The following is a 12,600-nucleotide window of genomic DNA, read 5'->3' on the forward strand; positions in this document are numbered from 1 at the left end:
AATCTGTTCTGGGAGTCCTTCCAGCTCTCCAGAGCAGATTTGGACATGGCACGGGGGAAGGAGAGGGAGGGGGATTTCTGTCGCGTAAATGGAAATCCTTGTGAAAACAGAAGTTTTTAATTGGATGCCACCCTATGGGAGGAATTCAATATTGTGCACTGCTGACTGTCAGCACAAGCATTTCGGCTTGCCAGATGGAACAATTCCCCCCTCTGCTCCCCAATCCAATGTTTTGAGGGGTCTCCAGACACACATACACATCCCGAGCCAACTTTGGAGGGCACACAGTGGTAGGAGAGGTGGGAAAGCCCCATTGCAGAAGCAGAAGTCCTTGCACAGGGACTCAGTTAAATCTCCTACAATATAAACAAACAAACAAACAAACAAACAAACCGCCTTGGGGGTCAAAAATGAAGTGTGTGCATATGTCTTAAATAAAAGCAGGCTCTTCTTTAAAATATTCTTTACATCAAAAGATGCCACCCTGTTAAAGTCCTTTCTTTGTATCATGAGAGAGCCAGCAGTTTTCTTTCCCCACCTCTGGTCTTTCTGTGCTGTTGCGCTGGGTGACCCTTACCGTCTCAAGGCCAAGTGACCTTTCTGCATGATTTCTCTTCCGGTTGCCTTTCTTCCCAACTCCAAATTGAAATGGCCTAGTCCTCTTTGCAGTCCACCTTTCCCTTTTATTAATCTTTGCCTCCTGGCATTCCCCTGCCTCTGACTAAGCTGCAGATGATGGTAAAGGGTGGAGATGGTAGGGTTTTTTTATGATACCTTATCGGTGGGCTGATACCGTTGTCTCAAAAGCAACTTCTTAATAGCAGCGAGATCTTTGCAAGTTTCTCATGTTACCAGTAATTTGCTTTAGTTGTTAGGCAAATGTGGCATAAGTGCCTGCCAAACTTTTCCCCCCCAAAGCCACATCAGAGCCTGCAGAGAATGCTTTATGGCTGCCAGTCTCTAAGCTGCTTAATCCATACAGCATGATATACTCTAGTCTGGGCGGCAGGAAAATCACTACTCCACTATGGGATTGGTTGAGTTTTTGTGCTCCTAACAGAGACTTTGAAGCCTGTCAGATTTTAAACCCAAAAGGCCTGCTTGATTTCAAGCCAAGACTCTTTTCCGATAAGGAAGGCTGGTGAAACTTCTCTATGAGTGTCAGTGTCTTAAAGGAATTTAGCAACAGTTCTTTGTGATAATGGAGTTTTGATGTGCAGTCAAGAGACCTATTAAGGTCTGGAATCTGCAAAACTAGCCTATGAGAAAGAAAATATGCGTATACACATACATATACAGATCGAGATCTGATAGGTGTCCTTGTGCTTACAGAAGGGCTTTTGATCCTGCAGATGCCTCTGCTAATAGAGAAAAAGAATATAGGGCATTTCTGATTATCTTTTTCTCACACAGCCTCCGATCCCCACCTATCTGCCTTAGAAAACTGGAGGAAACTCCAAAACGGTTGAAGGTGATGTGAAGAACTACAGGGGTGGGAGTGAATTGCATTCCCTCTTTTTCTATTAGTGGAGACACCCACTGGTTCAAAAGCTCTCTCCTGTGCTCAAGATAACCAACTGGATTCATTGCCTATCTGTCTGTCTGTCCTTCCGTCCATCCATCTCTATCTATTTAATTCAACCCTCACATTTCCTAAACATTCTACGAATGAAGGCTACCCAGTCCTGAATCCTGCCTTAAACCATACACAGTATTTTGGGGTTTCTGAACTATAAATGAGATTGTGAGTAAATATAAATGCAATAAAGTATTTTATAAATTATTATCACTGGGTCAGGATTTTAGATAGATAGATAGATGGATAGGTAGATAGATAGATAGATAGATAGATGATAGATTTGTAGATAGATAGATAGATAGATAGATAGATAGACAGGCAGGCAGGCAGACAGACAGACCTGGTGACATTAATTTCAAAGAAGCCAAAGCAGAACTAAAGCAGTTTGTCCTCCATAAAAACAAAGAGAAGCAGAAAGGTAAGTTTGGGCTGCACACACATGACACTTTGTTCTAGAATCAGTGGAGCTGGGTAAACTTGCCATGTAACGAAAATGCCAAGGTGCAGAGAAAGGCCTATAACTGACAGGATTATATGTCTCCTTAGGGTGAAAGGCAGGTAATAAATTAAAATTGTAATAAGTAGGAGTAAGAATATGCAAATCCAATGTTGTGTTGTTGTAGTAGTAGTAGCTATAGCCATTTTTTTTGCCCACAACAGTGAGCGGGTTGTGGGGGAGAGAGGTGGTAAATTTAAGTTTTTCTGAATCAGGATTTGGATGCTGAGACAAACTGAACTACTTCCAAAGTGCTTCTCACCTAATCATGCTCTTTTCCAGAGTGCCAAATTGGAGAGTGAAGCAAATCTTGTGGCTGGTGCACAACTCTCATTTCAATAATTTGAGGCCATGCTATCTCTCATTTACATTTCTGTTACATTAACAAATACATTTTTGTATTTGCTTCATCTTTGGATTATTTTATTTTTTTTATTTATTTATTATGATTATAACCTTTTCTTCAGTCCACATGGGATCCCAAAGTAGCTTACAATTACACGTCCTCACCAAGGTACAACATTGGTACATAAGTATTGTTAGCATTCTCTATTCCAACATACTCATTTTCTAGCTTCAGTCCTTAAAGTGATGGGAACAGAGCTTATTGCAAAACATATTTCATTTTACCAGCCAATCCTCTATTTAGCAAATCGACACCAGTTCCAATGACCTTGACAATATTGATGGGGTCACATTTCCAAACGGATAAGCTGTTCTCGAACAATTAGCCAAGTGTGTTAAGCATAGGTTGGGTTTTCTTCAACATTGGGCATGTGTGTCTCTACATCGCCTTCCTTCCTTTGCAATATATTTAGCCTCCGGCTATAGGGTGGTATATAAATTCAGTGAATAATAGTAATAATAATAACTGTGGCACTATGGAGGGGGGGATCTCCAATCTCTTTATTTCCTCTTTATTCTTCACAAAATGCTGTTTATCAAAGACATTATCAACCATATGCATTTCTTTTTTGAGACACTCTGCTCCCCTGCTCTCCTGATCTATTTTTTCAAGACTATAATGAAAGAGAGCCACTGGGCGCATTGTTTTCAAGCTGTGGGTGGTTCCTTTTACAAGTCTGAGGGAGAAGAAATGGGAAATTAATAATGTTCTTGTTGACACATGAAACCTGGGGAATGCCAACTGATTAAAATTTCCAGCTGATCAACTGTGTTGCCTTTAACCGACTGATCACTTGATTAGGCAGTAAAAAAGCAACATTGTCAAAATTAAACTGAATAACCATGAGTTCTAAATGGGTGCAGTTCTTCCTGTTTATCAAACAATATCATTCCAGCTGCAGCATGAATGACAATTTAAATATTACTTGCTAGCATGACTTGGACACATAAACCTTTCCAGCCAGAACAAACAGCATCTTGGAGGCGGGTGATTTCATCAGGAAAATGGCACAAAAAATGGATACAAAAACTTATGGAATATGCAGAAATGGCAAAACTTACCAGAAGAATAGGAAATCAGGTGAGCATAGCTACTTCTGTCCTAATTACCTTCTCTCTTCCTCTCCAAGTGCTGGGTGCTTCCTCCTATCCTTCCTCTCTTTTTCCATAGTTTCCTCTTGGCTGTTCTACTGCTGCTTTGCCCATCAGTTGCTGCCTAGTCCATCTCTTCTCTCTACTCTGCCCTCAACCTGCGATGGCTACTGGACTTTGAAGGCTCACCATTGAATTTGGGGTGCCAGGCTATACTTGCATCTACCATCTGTACACACAGCTTGCTGTGATCTGGTTTTTTCTGACCCTCTCCTGGCCATTGTGACCGCATGAGGATGTTGCCTCCCTGAAGGAGAGAGAGAGAGACTGGCCATTGTGACCTCATGTTGATGGTGGCCAATGAAGGAGAGAGACTTCTCATTGTGTCCTCGTGCTGATGTTGTCCACCTGAAGGAGAGAGATTGGCCTTTATGATCTCATTCTGGTGCTGATAATAATATGAATGATGAATAATAACACAGGACATTATAGGAATATTATTTGGAAATTATAGGGACAGAACTACCCAAACTGCATAGAAACTTATTCATGTATGGTACTACAGCAGCAAGAATGTTGCTTGCCCCAAAATGGAAAGAAGCAGAAGTCCCAGAAAAGGAAGAATGGATACAAAAACTTACAGAATATGCAGAAATGGTGAAACTTTCCAGATAAATAAGAAATCAAGACAACAAAGAATGGAAATGGTTTACTGAATATTTACAGATAAATTGTAAACAGAAGAAGAAGAACATTGGCAGGATTACTGTAATAACCTGCAGTTTCATAAGAGTATATCTTTAAAGTGGAGGAATAAATGAGCAAATTGATTTGGATATTCAGAAGATATTAAAAATACATTTAAGGAACCGCCAAAAGAGGGGGAAGGAAGTCAAGTTTTGAAATGATAAAATGATTGTAAAATTAGTGAAATGTATAAATCTGAAAAGCATAAATAAAATAAAACAGCAACTACAATGGCATCACTGGAATACTTCAGAGAACAGGATCACGAGGGAAGACAGGTGAGTAATTATTGTTCCCTACTGTATCCTTGGGTCATGCTTCATGAACAGTCTAAAATAACTACATTCATTGGGCGATCTTACTCCACCAAGTAACTGGTGATGTTCATTGGCTCATGCTATAATCTGTTTGCACTGATAGACAATCAAGTAGGAAAGTACAAGAATTTCAAGCCCTGCAGTTTCAAGCTCTGCCATCTGTCGTCCCTTGAACCTGACTCTTAGGACTCTTGAACTCAAGGCAGATAAAGAAGTTGTTGGTTTTCTGCTGAGTTGCTGGAATCAAAGTTCCTGAAAGTTCTCCAGGGCTCATAGTGTGAAAATTAGTCTACTCTTTCCCCTCTAAATATGCTCTTGTATCAAGATCAGATGGACATGACAAGATTCTTTCAACATGTGTGTGGTCATTTTGCTGTATAGCTGCTCTAAAGTCAAAATCTGTTGCCAAAAACCAAAATATTCCATAAGGAAGATCCGGCGAAACGGCATCAAGGAAGTTGTGCAGTGTGACCATCAAAACCTTGGCTAGCTGAAAAAGTTCTGAATTCTAATCCAAGCCTGACTTTGAAGTGCCTTAACCATCCCAGCTGGAGAACTGAATAAAAACAATGGGAAACCTCTGAAAACCAGATGCTGCCTCTGAACCCAGCTTTCGTAGGCAAATAAACTGCTAAGGATACACAATGGCCTATTCTCGAAAGGGCAACGAATACCACAAGGTCATGTATTTAATTTGAAGATTAATCTCTCTGAGTCACACTCCTTCCCACCCTTTACCCCCCACTGTCCTTGGTATCGGCAGATTTAATCAATAAGCGGACCTACTCTGCTTTCTTCCAGATATTTATAAAGGCGTCCCCTGCCGCGATTGCTGAATATGCTTCCTTCAACACAGCAGGCTCTTGAGGTGAACCCGGTCATAAGTCATTACATTTTCCCAGGCTCTTCCACAACATGAGAGAGAGAGAGAGAGAGAGAGAGAGAAAGAGAGAGAGAGATGGGAATATGAGGAAAGGAGATGATTTTCTAATGGGAGCTGGTATGTATAAAGTACTCAGAGGCCAAAACAGCTGAAGGACAATTTGTGACATACCCTTCATGCTTCAAACTTTTCCTCTCACAGACCTTCACTGAAACCTTCACCACCACTCCAAAACACCCAACATCCTACGCAAAGCCCCATTTTTCCTATTCTTAAAAATTAATATAAATATATATTTTTAAAGCCCAGTTTGTCCTATTATAATGAAATTTTGCAGAGAATAAACACCCCCCCGAGCAATTTCCCCCTAATGGAATGCAGTTTTGTACAGCATTTTCACAAATATACACGTTTATCCTCCACATTTCTGTTCACTTTCTTTGTAAAGAATGATGCCGTAAAATTCAGGTCAGCGTGAATTTCAAAGAAGAGCTGCGTTTCAACTTGCATGTTGGTTTGGGAAGTGTGAACTGAATAGGTTCACATTAAAACGTGAACTGTAAATTTTTTTCCACCCTTCCTTAGAATACACAACTTAAACCTTTACAAGTTACAAGAGTTAAAGCGTATGGTTTCAGCTGATATTCAGATGAATATTATTTCAAGGTTTGGAGTATTCCAACATTCTGACCACAAGGCATGCAAATTTCTTTGTTGTCTACCAGTGGTATCCATTACTCAGGACACTGCAAAAGCTATTAAGCATGCAACGGTACTCCAAGTGACAACAATAATAACCAGAATTAAATTCACCCTAAATTCAACCAAAGAGATTAAATCACAGCACAGCAATTGTGGCAAAGAACCCGAAGGGCATGTGATTCCATTTGCAGCTTCAACTCTCAGCAATATGGCTTAATGCAAATGATAATGTTGGAATGCTTGGATCTTCAAACAAAGCGTTGCCTTTTAGCATTAAGAATTAGAGCCAATTGAATGAAACAAACGTGTTTCTTCAGTCCTTTTCCTGTGTAACAAGAAAAACTGCTCTCCCAGTGCAATTGCTAACTCAGAGGTGGGGAACTGGATTCTCTGGGAAGATACAGTGCATACCTCCCTCACCATCCTATGAGCCATCTTTGACAGGTGGATTGGGCTTCCCATCTGTCAATCATCTGACATCAATACATCAATTTATTTTTTAATAGAAGCCTGTCTATGCTGTCGTATCATAAAATATAAAATATCATTTAAATAAATTAATTAAATTTTAAACTCGTGATAACCATCAAGGTGACTGTTTAATCAAAAATTGCACAGCTACAAAGGGCTGCCAGCACACACAAAAATTCCAAGGGCCACCTGAAAGTCAAAAGGAGGATGCCTGCCAAATCTCAGCAGGGAGACAGTTCCATAGCATATGTATTGTACCAGAACATGTTCATTGTCTGCAGATGCGCCCATTGGCAACTCCTTGATCAGAGTCTACTCCAGGGTTTCCCAAACCTGGGTCTCCAGCTGTTGTTGGACTACAACTCCCATCATCTCCAGCTAGCAGGACCAGTGGTCAGGGATGATGGGAATCGTTGTCCAAAAACAGCCATAGCTTTCAAGCGTCCCTTATTTGGAGGGACAGTCCCTTATTCCAGCGCCATGTCCCGCTGCTGTCCCTTATTGATGGATGTCCCTTAAATGTCCCTTAAATGATGTCCCTTAAATTTCAAAGGAAGCAGCTCCTCTCCCTCTCTCCCTGCCGGCCAGGGAGGAGGGAGGCTCCAACTGTGTTGCTTGGCTGTGTTGCTCACCCAGTAAGAAGTCTAAGAACGACTGGGAACTTGCATGCCTTGTGCTGATCAAATCGGCTGTGTTGCCTGGGGACTCGCCTTTGCTCAGCGCTTCCCAGCGGAGAGGTGACGGTGGTTTTCCTTGAGGCTTCGTTTGGCTGGTGGCTGGGATTTCTGCCTTTGGCTCAGAAGTTGAACATACCTGTGCTGAGTGCTTGGATCGGAATCGGATGGATATGTCATCGACAGCCCACTCACCCTTGCCGGCGAAAAGGTCTGTCTGGAGTGGGGGCACATGGTGGGGGAAAAGGAAAGGAGATATCGTGGGGGGGCGGCTTTTGAATTTGTTTTGGAGGCTCCTTCGATTGACTTATGGGGGAAAGAAAGAAGCAGGTTGACTAAAATGGTGGGTGACTGGCGATCTTGTGGTGAGGGGGGGAGGCTGTGTGTGTGTGGCTAGTTAATGCAAGCTGAGGGGGGGGGTTGAATGCTGGATGCCATTTTGTTGCATGTGCTGCTGCAAACTTTGCAGTGCAAAGCCAGGCCAGGGAGCCATCTTAAGTTGAGGCTGCATAGGCCTTGTGGTGCATGTGATTCAGATTCTATTAAGTTGAACCTCTGGTTACAAAGTTGGTTGGACAGTGTTCTCGAAGCTACCAGCATGAGTTTGACCAGACTGCAGGAGGACAGGAAGACTGGAGTGCCTGGAACAGGTGAGGCTGCAGGTCCCTTATTTTGGCTGCTGATCCCTTATTTTCAAGGCTGCTGGTCCCTTATTTTCAAATCTGTAAGTTGACAGCTATGAAAACAGCTGGAGAACCAAGTTTGGGAAACCCTGGTCTAGTCCATGAAAGTGTATGCCATTCTACGTGTGTTAGTGTGAAATACAATTGGGGTATCCTTTTTGTGTAACAGACCTTCCTACTCCTACAGACAGGACTTCCTCTTCCTCTGCTCCCCACTGCAGCACCCTGCACACGCACGCACACACCAAGATCTGCTCTGTCTAGTTGGGTCTCCCCGGAGCCAATTGGGTGGAGCCTAACATATCCTGGCATAATGTTGGATCTCAACCTTTGTCTTGAAGATGCCACAATACTCTTTGTTATTGTTGTCTTCTAGTGTTCCTAAGCAACTGAGCTGAAACAACTGCTCTGGAAATCTGAAGGACCACACCTCTAGGGAGAACCTAGTTCCCCGCCATCTTGTTTCAGCAGATGCTGACAGAAACCCTGCTGACTGCTCTTGTCCTTTGCCACAGGGTCCGTTGACTGGTGAAGAAAACCATATGCTGGCTGTGCAGTTGGGACCGTTGAGGAAAGCTAATGCTTTCCAGTTGGCATGTTCACAAGCTCCTGGTATTTAGCTGTGAGCAATCAACATTTTTACCTATTAAAAAAAAAAGGTTTGATGGGGCCATATAAAATATTACATTGGCGCCCAGAGCAGCTGCGGAGGTCAATAATCTTCAGTTTAACGTGCTCCAGAAATGGGAAGTGGCTCTTTCTGCCAAATAAATTGCTGTTTGTATTTACTTTTTTAATATAAAATTGTTCTCGTCATTCATTGTTAATCCTTACCTTTTTGGCAACAATGTGTGTTGGGGGGGGGGATTTTAGAGCTACAAAACTATTTCTTTGCTCTAAGCAGGTGCCTTCACGATAGGCTGCATTGTTCAAATAACTAATAAAGCCTAGTCTTCTCTCTCTCTCTCTCTCTATATATATATATATATGAAAAAATGCAATTTTCCAGTAACAGCATCCAGGAGCAACCACTGTGGCTTCATTGGTATTCTAGGTCAATTATGGGAAACCTTAGAACCAGGATCAAATGTTGTCTTCCAGGCCTCTCTATCTGGCCCTGGGTACTTTCCTCAACCCCTACAGCCTATCTCATGACACCACCTTCCTTGAGTGTTTTTACCTGCCTTGAATGCATCCTTGAATGTTGATAATGCCGCTTGCTTGTATGCCTGGATAGAGATTTCTTTTTCGTGGCCTAGTAAGATTGTCTTCCATGAACGCAGTCCTAGCAGTGTGTCTGTAAATGACTGTGGAGGCCAATTCTGGATTCACACATCCTTCCACAGTAGAGATAAAGGTTTCCAGTCAGGAGTTGATCATGGTGAATATTTGCCAAATGTGTCTTGCGTGGCAAGTTCCCTCCCCCAATGAAATGAAGACACATTACACGTTGGTTAAGGTTAATGGGCGTAAATGGCCACAACTTTATTGATTACAGAATTGAAGGTATTGGCCTTAGGCATTGGACCCTATCACTACCCGGCATGGGAACCGGGAAGGGTTGAACACAAACCGTGAGTGTCCTGCTGAAGTACGCCAGCTAGGACCCCCACGGGTGTCACCGCTCGTGGGCGTGCCGGTGGCCCTCACCTTACTAGGTCTCGGACAAGACAAACGCCCCCGGAGTCCTCTACCGGACTACCCTTTTCTCGGGGGAAGGTGATGGCGTGACCTTCCCCCACCTCCATTTGCATAACAATAGACCCCAGTCAATGCCTAACCGCCAAAACCGCGAAAGTTGTGACGATTTGTTACGAGGTAGGCGAAAAAACCAAAAGGCAGAAAAGTTGCCAACTTGGAAAAATTCCTACCAGGCCCCTTGCGGCGACCAACCGAAGTCCATAGCAAGGTCAAGACTGCCTAACCTAAGGGTGGGTGGGCTGGGAAAACTTCTCTGCTGGCTAGGAGCGACGGAACGAAAGGGGAGATCCCGGGGCGTGCCTGGCCTTAAATAGCCCAGGCCACGCCTCCCGGGTCCGCCGATTGGCGGACTGGGGAAGGCGGGGCGGCACGCCCCCGGGGATTCCCTGGCTCTCGCGGGGCTAACTCCAGCCCCGCGCTTGTGGGAGGGGCCAGCCCGCAACACCCTCTCCTCCCGAGGCTCGGAAATGGCTTTGCGTGGCAAGTTCCCTCCCCCAATGAAATGAAGACACATTACACGTTGGTTAAGGTTAATGGGCGTAAATGGCCACAACTTTATTGATTACAGAATTGAAGGTATTGGCCTTAGGCATTGGACCCTATCACTACCCGGCATGGGAACTGGGAAGGGTTGAACACAAACCGTGAGTGTCCTGCTGAAGTACGCCAGCTAGGACCCCCACGGGTGTCACCGCTCGTGGGCGTGCCGGCGGCCCTCACCTTACTAGGTCTCGGACAAGACAAACGCCCCCGGAGTCCTCTACCGGACTACCCTTTTCTCGGGGGAAGGTGATGGCGTGACCTTCCCCCACCTCCATTTGCATAACAATAGACCCCAGCCAATGCCTAACCGCCACTCGAGCAAAGCTCGCCGCCAATACCTTCAGGCCTGTAACCATCCCCTAATACCTGCTATGATATCCCCCAACCATATATCGTTCCCAACATCGGACAAATGCACGCCATCCCGCCTGTAGACAGTAGAGATAAAGGTTTCCAGTCAGGAGTTGATCATGGTGAATATTTGCCAAATGTGTCTTCTTCTTAGCTCATTTTTCCTTTTTGCCCTGAGTTTGTGTTTCTTCAAGGTCAATGGCGTCTTTGGTAAAGACTTTTCTCCAACTGGAGCACTCGCAGGCCAGTGTTTCCCAGTTGTCAGTGTTTAAACATTTTTTTTAGATTTGCTTTGAGAGAGTCTTTAAACCTCTTTTGTTGTCCACTGGTGTTTTGCTTTCCATTCTTAAGTTGGGAATAGAGTACTTGCTTTGGAAGACGATAATCAGGCATCGGAACAACATGACCAGTCCAATGAAGTTGGTGTTGAAGAATCATTGCTTTGATACTGTTGATCTAAAAAGGCCTGTGTGAGTGTGTGACAAAACTAGCCTGCTGCACAAAGTTGGCATCTACATTTGTTGCTCCAACCTCTTTTGTCTCGGGCCTTGCCCACCACTGGCAGGTGGCCCCTGGAAAGTTATCCAGAAGGCAATGCGGCCCTCGGTCTGAAAAAGGCATCTCCCCGCTGTTGTAATTCACCCAGGACTAGATTAACTGGCATGGCAAGTAAACTTAAAGTATACTGTCTGAACAAATTGAAAGCTGTTCCAAGTAACTAGTAAGGTGTGCTCTTTCCTCGGCACTCCAGATGCCAGGACAGCCATGAAAACCCTTAAGCCATCATGGCTTCTCATAATATCATGTGGAGTCCTAAATTCTGCAAGCAGGGAAAGGGGATGGGCCAGTGGGGGAAGAGGGGGCAGCACAGCCCCCCACAGTGGTGCAGCGGGACCCGTGGGGAGAGGAGTGAGGCACCAGCTGTTTCCACTGTGCTCCTCAGCTCCTCCAACTGGTACGGATCAACACATCAGACTACAGTGATGGTGGTGGCAGAAGTGGCCTAAGGGGACCTAGTTTGCACAGTTACACGGAGGCCCTTCGACAGTCATGGCCACCAACCATAGAGGCTACGTTGCTGACATGGAGGTGGCGCCTTGAAACATCTGGTAGAGGTGCCTCCTCTGATGCCCAAGGCAGGCTGGTGGAAGTTTTACCATGTATCATCTAAGTCTCCCACATATAACCAAGACATTTGCCGGGACGGTATTGTTGCATACTGCACTTGGTAACAACCATTGAGGCAGTTCAGTCAGCCACATCCCTTTCCTGTATTCCTCTGCCTGGTTCCCTGTAGCTTTGTTTCTTGCAATGAGGGAACCGCCAGAAGGCTCTCAGCGCTGGACCTCAGTGTCCGGGCTGAACGATGTGCGTGGAGACGCTCCTTCAGGTATACTGGGCCGAGGCCGTTTAAGGCTTTAAAGGTCAGCACCAACACTTTGAATTGTGCACTGCCATTGGCAGTGTGTGTATATCGAGGGTCTGGGGAGGGGTGACGCTGATGTAAGATAGAAACAGGGCATTTTCCCAGCCAGAACTCACAGGAACTCAGTTCCAGCACCTCTCAGTTGTGTGCCACTGCCATTATAAGAGGACAAAGGAGGCATTCATGGTGAGTTCCGGCACCTCTTTTTCTAGAAAAATAGCACGGAATAAGATGTCCCTATTTTCATCTGACAAATGTTGGAGGGTATGCTATGCATCTTCTAAGCATCCCACTCCTCTGAACAGAAGGTGGGCTCCAGACTTAGATCCACTGAAGTCAATGGAACTTAAGTCACATGGCTTCACCTACATCCAATCCATTGCCAAACCTTCATTACTGTCATACCTTCATCTTGTGATAAGAAGGTTAACAACCCTGGGCAAACCCCAAATCCTGTCCATGACCACGGATGCTCATCTCTACTCTTAGACTGTCTTACAGAAGAGTCTGAGCATCCAGCTACAGATTCT

General features: G+C 44.5%; 1 protein-coding gene and 2 long non-coding RNA genes across 3 annotated transcripts in view; 1 reads left to right on the forward strand and 2 right to left on the reverse strand.

Annotated features, from left to right (window-relative positions):
- Positions 1–12,600, reverse strand: part of LOC309528281 (uncharacterized protein) — a 36,087-nt gene that overhangs the window by 7,175 nt on the left and 16,312 nt on the right. The window lies entirely within an intron of this gene.
- LOC309528334 lies at positions 2,958–3,646 on the reverse strand. Its single transcript, XR_014217675.1, has 2 exons — positions 3,543–3,646; positions 2,958–3,157 (listed from the first exon to the last, which is right to left on the reverse strand). It is a non-coding gene; the product is annotated as an uncharacterized lncRNA (long non-coding RNA).
- Positions 7,487–8,853, forward strand: LOC309528303. Its single transcript, XR_014217634.1, has 2 exons — positions 7,487–7,577; positions 8,426–8,853. It is a non-coding gene; the product is annotated as an uncharacterized lncRNA (long non-coding RNA).

This window comes from Podarcis vaucheri (genome assembly GCF_965113315.1).
Source record: "Podarcis vaucheri genome assembly, chromosome: 3".
Taxonomy (NCBI): domain Eukaryota; kingdom Metazoa; phylum Chordata; class Lepidosauria; order Squamata; family Lacertidae; genus Podarcis; species Podarcis vaucheri.